Consider the following 9,968-nt stretch of genomic DNA (forward strand, 5'->3'; position numbering starts at 1 on the left):
TACACAACCTAGATCACTTTCCCTTTTGGGTCAAAATGTAACCTAGAGCTGTCAGATTCCATTCGCTGTGGCTTCCTGAGCACACTGGTGTGTGTCTGCAGCCATTTATCCAACTCCAGGAGGCAAATGTAGTTTAAATGCTCAGAACAAGTTTTTTCTGGCTTTTACTCATGACTTATTACCTTGCAGCAGTGAGGCTTTCAAGACAAGAAGGTATTTCTACTCCAGGCAGAAATAACAGGCTTCAGCACAGCCAGCAGGTGTCTTGCTGCTCACAGCTTGGGCAATGCTTGGTTTTGCTGAGAGTGGAAGTAGGGACAGCTGTGGCAAGGGGATAGAAAGAAATCTGTAAATGGGAATCATAGCTTTTACTTCCAACCACAATCAGAAGACCTATTTAAGTATTTTCTCAGCTTCCTACAGGACAATGTTATTTTTATCCCACTAAAGTTTAAGGGCAAGCAAAGAAACATTTGAAAACTTGCTGTCTTAACTAGGCTGAGCCACTGACCACTGCATGCAAATGCATTCGTGTACATGTATATGTCTTCTATTGAAGGTTCTCCAGTGTGGCTTTATATTCAAGGCTTTCAGGTCAGATGGCACTTAAAGATACTCAAGTGCTTGAAGAGAAAAGTGGAGACTCTGACTCAGTGTTCATGTGGCAGCTTGATCCATCACCCAGATACTTTTTCCAAGGAGAAATTTCAAAACAGATGTCATTAAAGTGGTTATTTGTGAGAAACAAGCCGAAGATTGGAGGGAGGGAGGAGGGAGGGAGAGAAGGAGAGAGGAGCAGCAGCAGCCATCACCTGAAGATGCTGTGGGTGGAGATACTGCTGCAGGTCTCTTGCATCCCTTTCCATTGTGCAGATGTCAACAGCTGTGAAAGGAGCCCTGGGTGTAGCTCAGGTTTTGCTGTCATTGCTGATTCCAGAAGCTATTCTGGAATGCCACCTGCTGGCATTTTTCCTATTAACTCCCTGAGAGATGAGATGTTATATGGTCACACCCCAAGCCTGGAAGCAAAGAGACAAAGTTGACCTTTTCAATCCTTTTCAGTGAATGTCCGTCTTGTTGTTTTTTGGGGTTTTTTTGGAGAGAGGTTGCCCTGAGGCCCTGTGAAAAGTCCAATTATGTAAGGGGGGGACTTGTTATGTGGGACAGAGAAAGGGGATGCTGATGCCAAAAGAATGGATGTGGGTGAAAGAAACAAGGAAATAAGTAAAACAAGAGAGAAAAAGTCTGCAGGTTTTTTCTGAGAGAGAGAGAAAAATGAGGTCTTCCATCAGGCACCAGTTTAGATGGTCCTTAAAAAGGAGCATTTAAGTCCATGATTTTGATTTTTCCATCAAGGTTTATATGGCAATGATTTTAAAAAACCCAACATATTTTTAGTTTTTAGCTGAAACATTTTAAATTAGAAAGGAAGAGGAGGCACAGCTTCTGATTTCTCTGTTTTTTGGCAACAACACCAAAACCTGCAGTGCTGATGTTTATAATCCCTGACAGTCCTGACAGCCAGACCAAAGCAAAAAACAAAGTCTCTTGGTGGCCAGTGGCCCTCATTCACACAGCAGACAGAGCTCTGCATGCTGCTGCATGCAATGGGAATAAACCTCCCAGCTGCCACTCTCCTCATGGAGACACTGTCCTGCTGCTCCTCCAGCTTCCCTCCTCTGGCCTGCTGCAGCTTTGAAGTTCCAGTGGAAAATACCCCAACAAATTCCCAAAGCATCCAGAGGGTCCCAGGTGCTCTGAGCAGCTTCAGTGGGGACATCTACCCAATCCTCTACCAAGTGAAAAACCCCAACAAACTCCCCAAACACTCAGAGGATCCAAAGTGCTCTGAGCAGCCTCAGTGGGGACATCCACCCAACCCTCCACCCAGCAGCTGCATCTGAGCCCAGCCCTGGGCTGCCTTGCAGGCAGGTTGGTCTCTGGTTTTGCTGCCTGGTGAGAGCACATCCTGTGCTGGGTCTCCTTGTCCCTCTTTGTGGGACAATGCTGCTCCCTGACATAGAGAAATGCTACTGATACTCTTCCATTTCTTGTCACTCAGGTAACTATTTCCTCTTGGGTTTTTTCAACAGAAGGTCTTCCCCTTACATTTATATATATATATATATATATATATATAGCTATAATCCTCTTCTGTTCTCAGGATGGTCTCACAAATTTTCTTTTACTAAGTCTTGTGAATGAAATAGTTTCTCTGAAAATCATTGCTGTGTTGAACGATGGTGAAATCTTGCTGTCTGTGAATGGCTGCCATGAATGAGTAGTTTTGAGCAACAACCTCTAGCCTTATCCAAGACACAAAGATCCCTAGATAGTCTAGTTGGGAGGCCTTGACTTTGCACTCATCATTCTGGAATGGTCTCAGCTTTTTTTCCAAGTTTTTATTTTGAGAGACCAGTGAACTTCTGGGTGTAATTCTGATTCTCACTGATGGTTGGGAGGGCAGAAATGTAACTGAACAGGACTGTTCTGCTGCTGTGCATCCAATGGTCTGAGTAAACCATCAATACCTGCACAGATCCTGCTGGCATCTCTGAAAAGCATCCTGCTCATAGGTCAGGTAGGGGGGGCTACCGGGACTTTGAAGAGTTTTGTTTGGTTTTACATGTTTATTTCCTTTTATGCTGGATAGAGAAGTTGATGTATAAAAGATTTATCTGGCACGTGGAGCAGCCTTTGGAAGTGGAGCTTCTTCAGTATGGTGTACTTAGGATGTGAGCACGGCATAATGGCTTTTAATATTTGGAGTTTTATGAAGTGACCATGATGCCTCTTCCCCCAGCAAAGCTGAAGTTCTCTTCTTTCAGATACTTTCACTTTCTGTTGTACAGCGTATTGCAGAAAAAAAGCTTTCACTTCTGTGCCATATCACCCAGGGCTCTCCTTTCAGGTGAACACTGCCAAGTGACAGATGTGTTCCTGCAGAACACTCACATGCCTCGAGAGCACATCTCTGGCTCAACAGCTTGATCTGATTGGGAAAGTGCTCTTTTCATGTGGAGTAAAATATGAGATTTATAGCCTCCGCTGATATAATGTGATCTAGCCAGGACAGTCCTTTCATTGTAATGAATGATGGATCTTGTTGTTATTAGTCTGTTTTGCTAGTGTAACAGCTAGGTTTGATCTACACTTGCCACAAAGGATGAATGTTTTAGGAAGGATAACACTGGAGTTGTTGTTGTTCAAACCCACTTAAGAAAACCCACCCTGCATATAAGGTGTGGACAGTTTTATGCTGGTGGAAAAAAAGCCAAAAGAAAAACCCCAAACCTTTGCTGTTTGACTTTGCTCTTTTCAGTGTGTATTTCCTATATTTGGAAAGTGAAATTCCCATGTTATGCTTCTCACATTGTTGGTGGGTTCTGTGTGGAAGTATCTGTGGTCAGAGCAATTCTTTCAGCAATTGGCACAAGCCCTCATTCTCCTTGATTCACAGCAGGTGAATTTTCAATGTGGGTTTTAGGTCTGCTGGTGTTTTAACACAGGAGCTTTGCAGGACCATGTGGCAGACAGGCAGATTATGTAGCCTATAAATAACCTCTTTTGCAGTAATAACCAGTGTCTTTAAAAATAAAAAATACACTGGTGAGAATGATTCTGTATTTATCTGTACGACCTGACTCTGTCACTTCTACAAACTTTCAAACAAAATTAGTCATGATATGCTACAACTTGTGTCTGAGCTTCTAAAGCTGATGAGAGAGGGGTGGGGACTGACTGGCCAGTCATCTGTGCCTTGCGTGGCTCACTCTACGTGCCAGTGAGGTGCCTTAGTCTGTGAGACTGCCAAAGCCCTGTGCCGATGACACTTTCACACATTTGGAAGCTGTAATGCAGGGGAAAAGGATTTTGTCCTATTATCCAGAGAGCTGATAGTTCAGCAGGGTTCCTGGGCATGACAGTGAGCTCTTAGTGATGGCACTGCTGAGGCTTTGTGGATTCTGACTGCAGACAAGCCCCAACAGAATAACCAGATCAAAACTGCTAACACCATGAGTTTCACTTAAAAAATTAATTAGTGAGAAGGAGGAAAGGGAGGAAGGGTGGACACTGCTTTGATGATTGAATTGCAAAAAGTAGCACCATGATAACCCTGAAGGGTGTTTGGGCTAAGACAACACAAGCTTTGGAAATATGTGGAAAATAAGTTAAGAGGCACAATGTGCACAGGGTTTGGACTCTTACTCACTTTTTCTGACACTTGTGGGAGCTCAGTCCTCATCAATCTGCCACTGATTGTTTTTGAAAGAGGTGGCTGATCATGCTTCTGACCTTTCTGGATGCTTCTGATGTTCTGAGGTTTAGATTGGATATTAGGAAACATTTCTTCACTGAAAGCATTGCCCAGCCCTGGCATAGCCTGCCCAGAGAAGTGGTGGAGTCACCATCCCAAACATCCCAAACACTGGATGTGTTTAAAATATGTGTTGATGTGGCACTTGGAAACATGGTTTGGTACTGGGTTAACATTTGGACTCAATGATCTTAGAGGTCTTTTCCAGCTTAAACAATTCTAATATTCTGCATTGCCCAAGGAAAGGACTCCAGTCCCTCCAAAGCATAAGCCAAAGGACAAGATAAGGCATCCCAGGTCCAAAACACAGCTTAGCCCAAGTCACCAGCTGCACTGGGGGTGCACTGGGGTAGGTCCTCATCTGCATCTGCAGGAGCACACAGGCCTCCAGTGATGGGTGGCAGGGCCTGGAAACACTCGTGTGTGGAAAAAGGCTTCTGTGAGAAACTGCCTTTCACCTTATTGAGATGTAAAACCCTTGTGTTCAGCTGGTTTTCCATGGACATACCTGCTCTCTAGCTTGAAGGAATAAAAACACCTACTGCATGACTCTGGAGAGGCTGCAAAGTGAGGATCTGGATATATGAGTGTGCATGCACATATCTGCAGTAATGTGTGTTTACTGTAGGCAAAAATTACACCATTGTTTGCAGTTATGGCTTCCTTATTCCTCCTGCTAGAGCTCCTTTTTTTCTCTTCTGACTTCACCAAAATTCCCACTTAGGCTGTAGTTTTCCCTTGTTGCTGCTATTTTCCATTGTTTCTTTCTTGCCCTGGGCTTAGTTTGTTTCTGTGAAGTTACAGTACAAGACGTCTTGATGGTTTTGACTAAGTTTAGAAGGGAACTGATGTTTTGCTTTAAATTTCTGTCTGAAATATTTTTTTTCAGTATTTAAACACTTCCATGTTCTGAAAGGCAGCCTGGAAATTTGTCTGGAAGATGAACACAGAATAAAGGGTGTGCTTTTTTTTTGCCTTCAGGAAGCAGCCAAATGATTCTGTTGAGTTGTAGGTCTGAAAATACTTTTGCACATCCTTGTGGGAGAGGAGAGGGTCGACATTGACAGAAACCAGCCTTTGGAAAGTGGCATTTCCTCTAAGGGAAAGGAGATGGGAGCAATTGTATGGAATACTGAGAATGGGACAGATGAGCAGAGGGAGAAGCAAGGAGGGATGTGGGAAGGAGGGTGAGTGAAACTTGTGTGGTAACATATAAACAAGAGAATCACTTAGAGGGACTGCTGCCTAAAATTTACCACAGCACACAGACATTTTCAACCTCTGCCTTTCTCTATGGCCAGCCAGAAGCCCTGTGATTTGTTGCCAAAGTCGTTCCCTGCCCCGGTTCACAGGAAGTTAAGAGCTTCCAAATTGTGCCAGGATCTTACCTGGTTAAGACCTGCTTGATGGGGAGGCTTTTAGCAGAAATATCAGCATTGATGTGAGTGGAAACGCCTGGCTGAGGACAAAAGAAATACAGCAGATGATGGGTTAAAGGAGTGGCATGTATTAATTGCTGCAAAACCACTGCAAATGGTTCATGCAAATAAATAACCAGAGGAAAAAACCCCAAACTAGAGCCTTAGAGATAAGGTGACAAGATGATGACCCATAGCAGAGAAAGTGTGAAATGCCCAGATAAGGGTAAGACTCAGTTTTGCCTGAAACTCTTGAAGGGAGATCGAGACTATCACATCCACTGCTGAAGGGTATAAAAGATGCAGAGAAAAATGAGGAAGAGCCCATCCCAGAGATGCAGTGGAGCAGTGGTGCTCTCCTACAGGCTTCCTGCTGCACTTGGCTGATCCTGAGCAGATCGATGCATACAGTCCTGTGCATGTGAGTATGTTGATGGGAGAGTGGGAGTGGGCAGGACCAACTTACTGGGATCTTTTTAATTTAAAAAATCACCTTCCCCACCTCTAAGGTCTTGCAATGAGTTTTGTCCCACTAATTTCCTACAGTTATGAGACTGAAGGTTCTAGTTTTGCTAATAGTTCATGTAGGAGTGATATATATCCATATTATAACATTTTATATGAACCTCAGTTGCCTTTAAAAAATACCTAGATAATTAGATTGCAAAGTTGCTATGTTAAAGGAGTATTCCTACTAAAGTGAGGCACTCAGCTGCTGTGAATGAAAGTTGCCTGTTTAATCTTCATGCTGCCCTCTTGTAGAAAAGCTGCTGCCATCCAAATGTTTCTCATTTTCTAAATGCTCAGCTTGAGAGATGCACTGAATGCTGCCAATTATAGGTGACACTACTGCATTGAAGCATATAAAGTGCCACAAAAGAAAGCACCATAAAGAAAATCAGGCCACCCGAGTTACCTCTCAAGCAAGCTTTCTGCATGAGAGGCTCTGGCTGACCTGGATGCTGCAGCTATAAATGAAGGCAGCTCTCTCCTCCCACAGAAGTAAGAAAAACTCGTGCTCTGACCACTGTCCAGGTGCTTTTCCTCCCTTCCTATCTGTCTCTGTTCCTGGCCATGCTGGTGGCCGTGTGAGCTCTGCAAAACAGCCACCTCTGCCCAGTGAGGGCTTAGAGACAACTCCACTGCTGCCAATGCAAGGGGCTGGCTTTTGCTTTTCTCATGGAGTTGGTGGGGAGAGAAACAATTAACTGCTTGTGAAGCATCCCCGGGTGATAATGATGAGGTATCCAGGAGAATAATGTGTCTGTGTTCTCTAAAATCAATAAGGGTAGAGAAGTGGCACTGAGCAAACAGGGTGCTGCATGAATGCTCTTGGTTTTTGCCATTGCCTCAGTGGTGGGGGAGAACATGGGAGATTCCTGTGAGCAACAGTAATGCCATGGGATTGAATAAAATAACCTTGATGCAATTAAGAAATTTATGAATTGAAGACATCCAGCCATATAAATGTGGTTTTGTTCATTGCTGCTCAGCTCTGCTGTTTTCCTCATCTCTTCACAGCCATCCTGTTTGAAGGTGAGTTTCTGGTTCCTTGTGCCTTCCTGCTCCTGATCTGATGCTGTGGATGCTGCCTGCCAGACACTGGACACTGCTGCAGGCAGACTCTTGGGCTGTCTTTGGAGAAGGCAAACTTACCAGTCCTTAACCAGTAAGTGAGAACATCTGGGGATAATATTTTTATTACGTCTCAGAAGTTCAGTTTAGAGAAAGAACTTCATTGTCTTTTACCCTCTTTCTCTCACAAGAATTGGCAGGGCTTAGCTTGAGTTACTTAAATGTTTGCAATAATGTCCTTAATCTAGAGTTGAATGGAAAGATTTGGAGATCAGTCAATGTTTTTTAGCGTGGCAGCTTAAAGTGTGGTTGAAAATGTGAGTATAGTGAGTTCCTTACTCTTCTTGCTCCCTCAAATGTAGGGATATTTCCCTGCTGCCAAAGAGTGGATCTGCTCTGCTCTCCAACAACAAAAAGCAGATGATTTTCCTTCTTAAAATACCCAAAGGGGATTGCTAACACAGATCCTCTTCACTGTGTACCCATCCTAATGTGCACAGCCAAATCCCATCCCTTCTAGCAGCAAGGGAAGGCAAATCCCTGGCATTGAGGGCACCCAGATTAACCCACTACAGGATTAGGATGCTTGAGCTGTTGTTAGAAGATTAGTATATTTGGTTGTCAACACTTGCTGAACTTGGCCTGAAAATGATTTCCAAAGAGGTCACTGACTCGTGGGTGCCAGTTTGCCCAGCACACTGGGAAAGCCTGGAGTTAAAGCAAGTGGCTATAAAGGATTAAACTGGAGCACTGAGTGTGCAGAATATCTTTAGTACTTAAACCCATCATTGCTGCTGCTGGGAACAAAATTCTCTGGCAGACTGATGGTAATATCTGAGCTCCTGCCTTGCTGGGGAGGTGTTTCTGGGGCTCTGCTTTCTGGAGTTTCCTGCTGATGACAGTGTGTGCCATTAGGTGGGTGAGCTGCCCACAGATGAACTTTTCTCAGTTCCTGCACAGTGCAAAATGAGTTTATTTTGAGGACAGAGCCTCCACAGGGGCACCTCTGGGTAGAAAGCAATTGGCTTCCACTTTCTGTTCTGGGACTCAAACTGTCTGTGCTCATAATGTTTTATTTCAGCTACTAGCAGGAGGATTCATGTTGAGTTGTTGTTTTGTTTTTTTTTTAAATATAGGATCTTCCTCTTGTCAGCAGGGCACTAAAACCAGCACAAAGTCTGCTCCTGCTAGCTCATCACCTTGTAAATGCTTACATGGCTTTCCAGTGCATGGGGGAGTGACAGTGGGGCTGTGGTCCCAGTGCAGCCAGTCCTCTGCTGGTGTCTAAGGTGCCTCGCTGCTGGTGGAGCATGTCTTGGTGCTGCACAGAGTGTGCTTGGGCAGGGATGGGCATGGTAGAGCTTTCTTGAAAAGAAGCTTTTTTTCCTATTTATTTTCTTATTATCTTAAAACAAATGAGGCCTCAAAAGAGTCTAAAGATAGACCCTTTAAAGATTTTTGTTAATACAGAGGCCTGTATTTTCCTCTGTTTATCAGTAGAAAGCTGTCCTGATGGTAACATAACTTAGTTGGAAACTGTTTTTCTCTATCATGAGCCTGATGAATACAAACTTATATTTGATTCAAGTCTTGAAAAGTACCAACCACTGTCTGCGACATGGAATTGGTTCCAGTGATTTCATGCAGCAGGATATCTGGATTTCAAGACACATCCTCTTGTAAACATGGATTGTATCATGCTTCTCTTTGTGCATGCAAACATTAGCAGCCATTTCTTGTCTGAAATTAATATAACTACATTTGCCACTCCTCTGACAATACAATTTTATTTCCTCAACAAGCCAGCAAAGATATTTAAACCCATGTCAAAGAAATCAGCTTAAAAGTTCTCTCAGAGAAGATACACTATAAAAAGGTGGGGCCTTTCCATAAAAGCTTCCTTTGAGTTTAACTCTGGTATCTTAAAGCTGTAGCTGTCTTGAGCATTCCCACTTTTGGGAACGCTATGCAGCCTAGTGAAGCAAGGGACGTTCAATTTTAATAACTTTATAAGCACTAAGTACAATGCTCTGTATTTTACGAATGTACTTGAGGGGATTTTTGTAGAGCTGCATGATAAAATGACTTTGAATATTTTATCCAGGGGCTGTGTTGTGATTTATTCTGAAAAAAAAACCAGAGCCTTCTGAAACCCAGAATGTGGGTTTAACTTTCTGCCTGGATTATAGAGTGTGGCCAGAGGACAAGGCTACCCCTGTGGTGCCATTTCTTCCCATTTTCTCACTGCAGCAAGAGGTGCATTATGGAATAACCAGCAAGAACATGGGACAGCAAAGTGTGTCTGGAGGGGGGAAGGTGGGTGAGATTTTTTTTTTTCCACTCATCCAATGTTTCCTGCATGCAGAACTTTCCCTTGATTCAGGCCAGCATGGACCTGGCTGACCAGCTGTGCTTAACAGGCACATGTGTGATAAAGTGGCCTGTGTTCAGTGAAGAATTTCAGGCCACCCTTTTGTTGGATGAAAATGTAATGTCTGACATCATGCTGAGGTCATTTTGACTATCTGATGAGTAAAGACATATATATGCCTATGTATATATATAAAAGATACATATATAAGATATATATTATATATAATAATATAATATATAATAAAACCTATTTTATATATATACACACATATAAAGATATCTAC

This window comes from Zosterops lateralis (genome assembly GCF_965231275.1).
Source record: "Zosterops lateralis genome assembly, chromosome: 3".
NCBI classification, from domain to species: Eukaryota; Metazoa; Chordata; class Aves; order Passeriformes; family Zosteropidae; genus Zosterops; species Zosterops lateralis.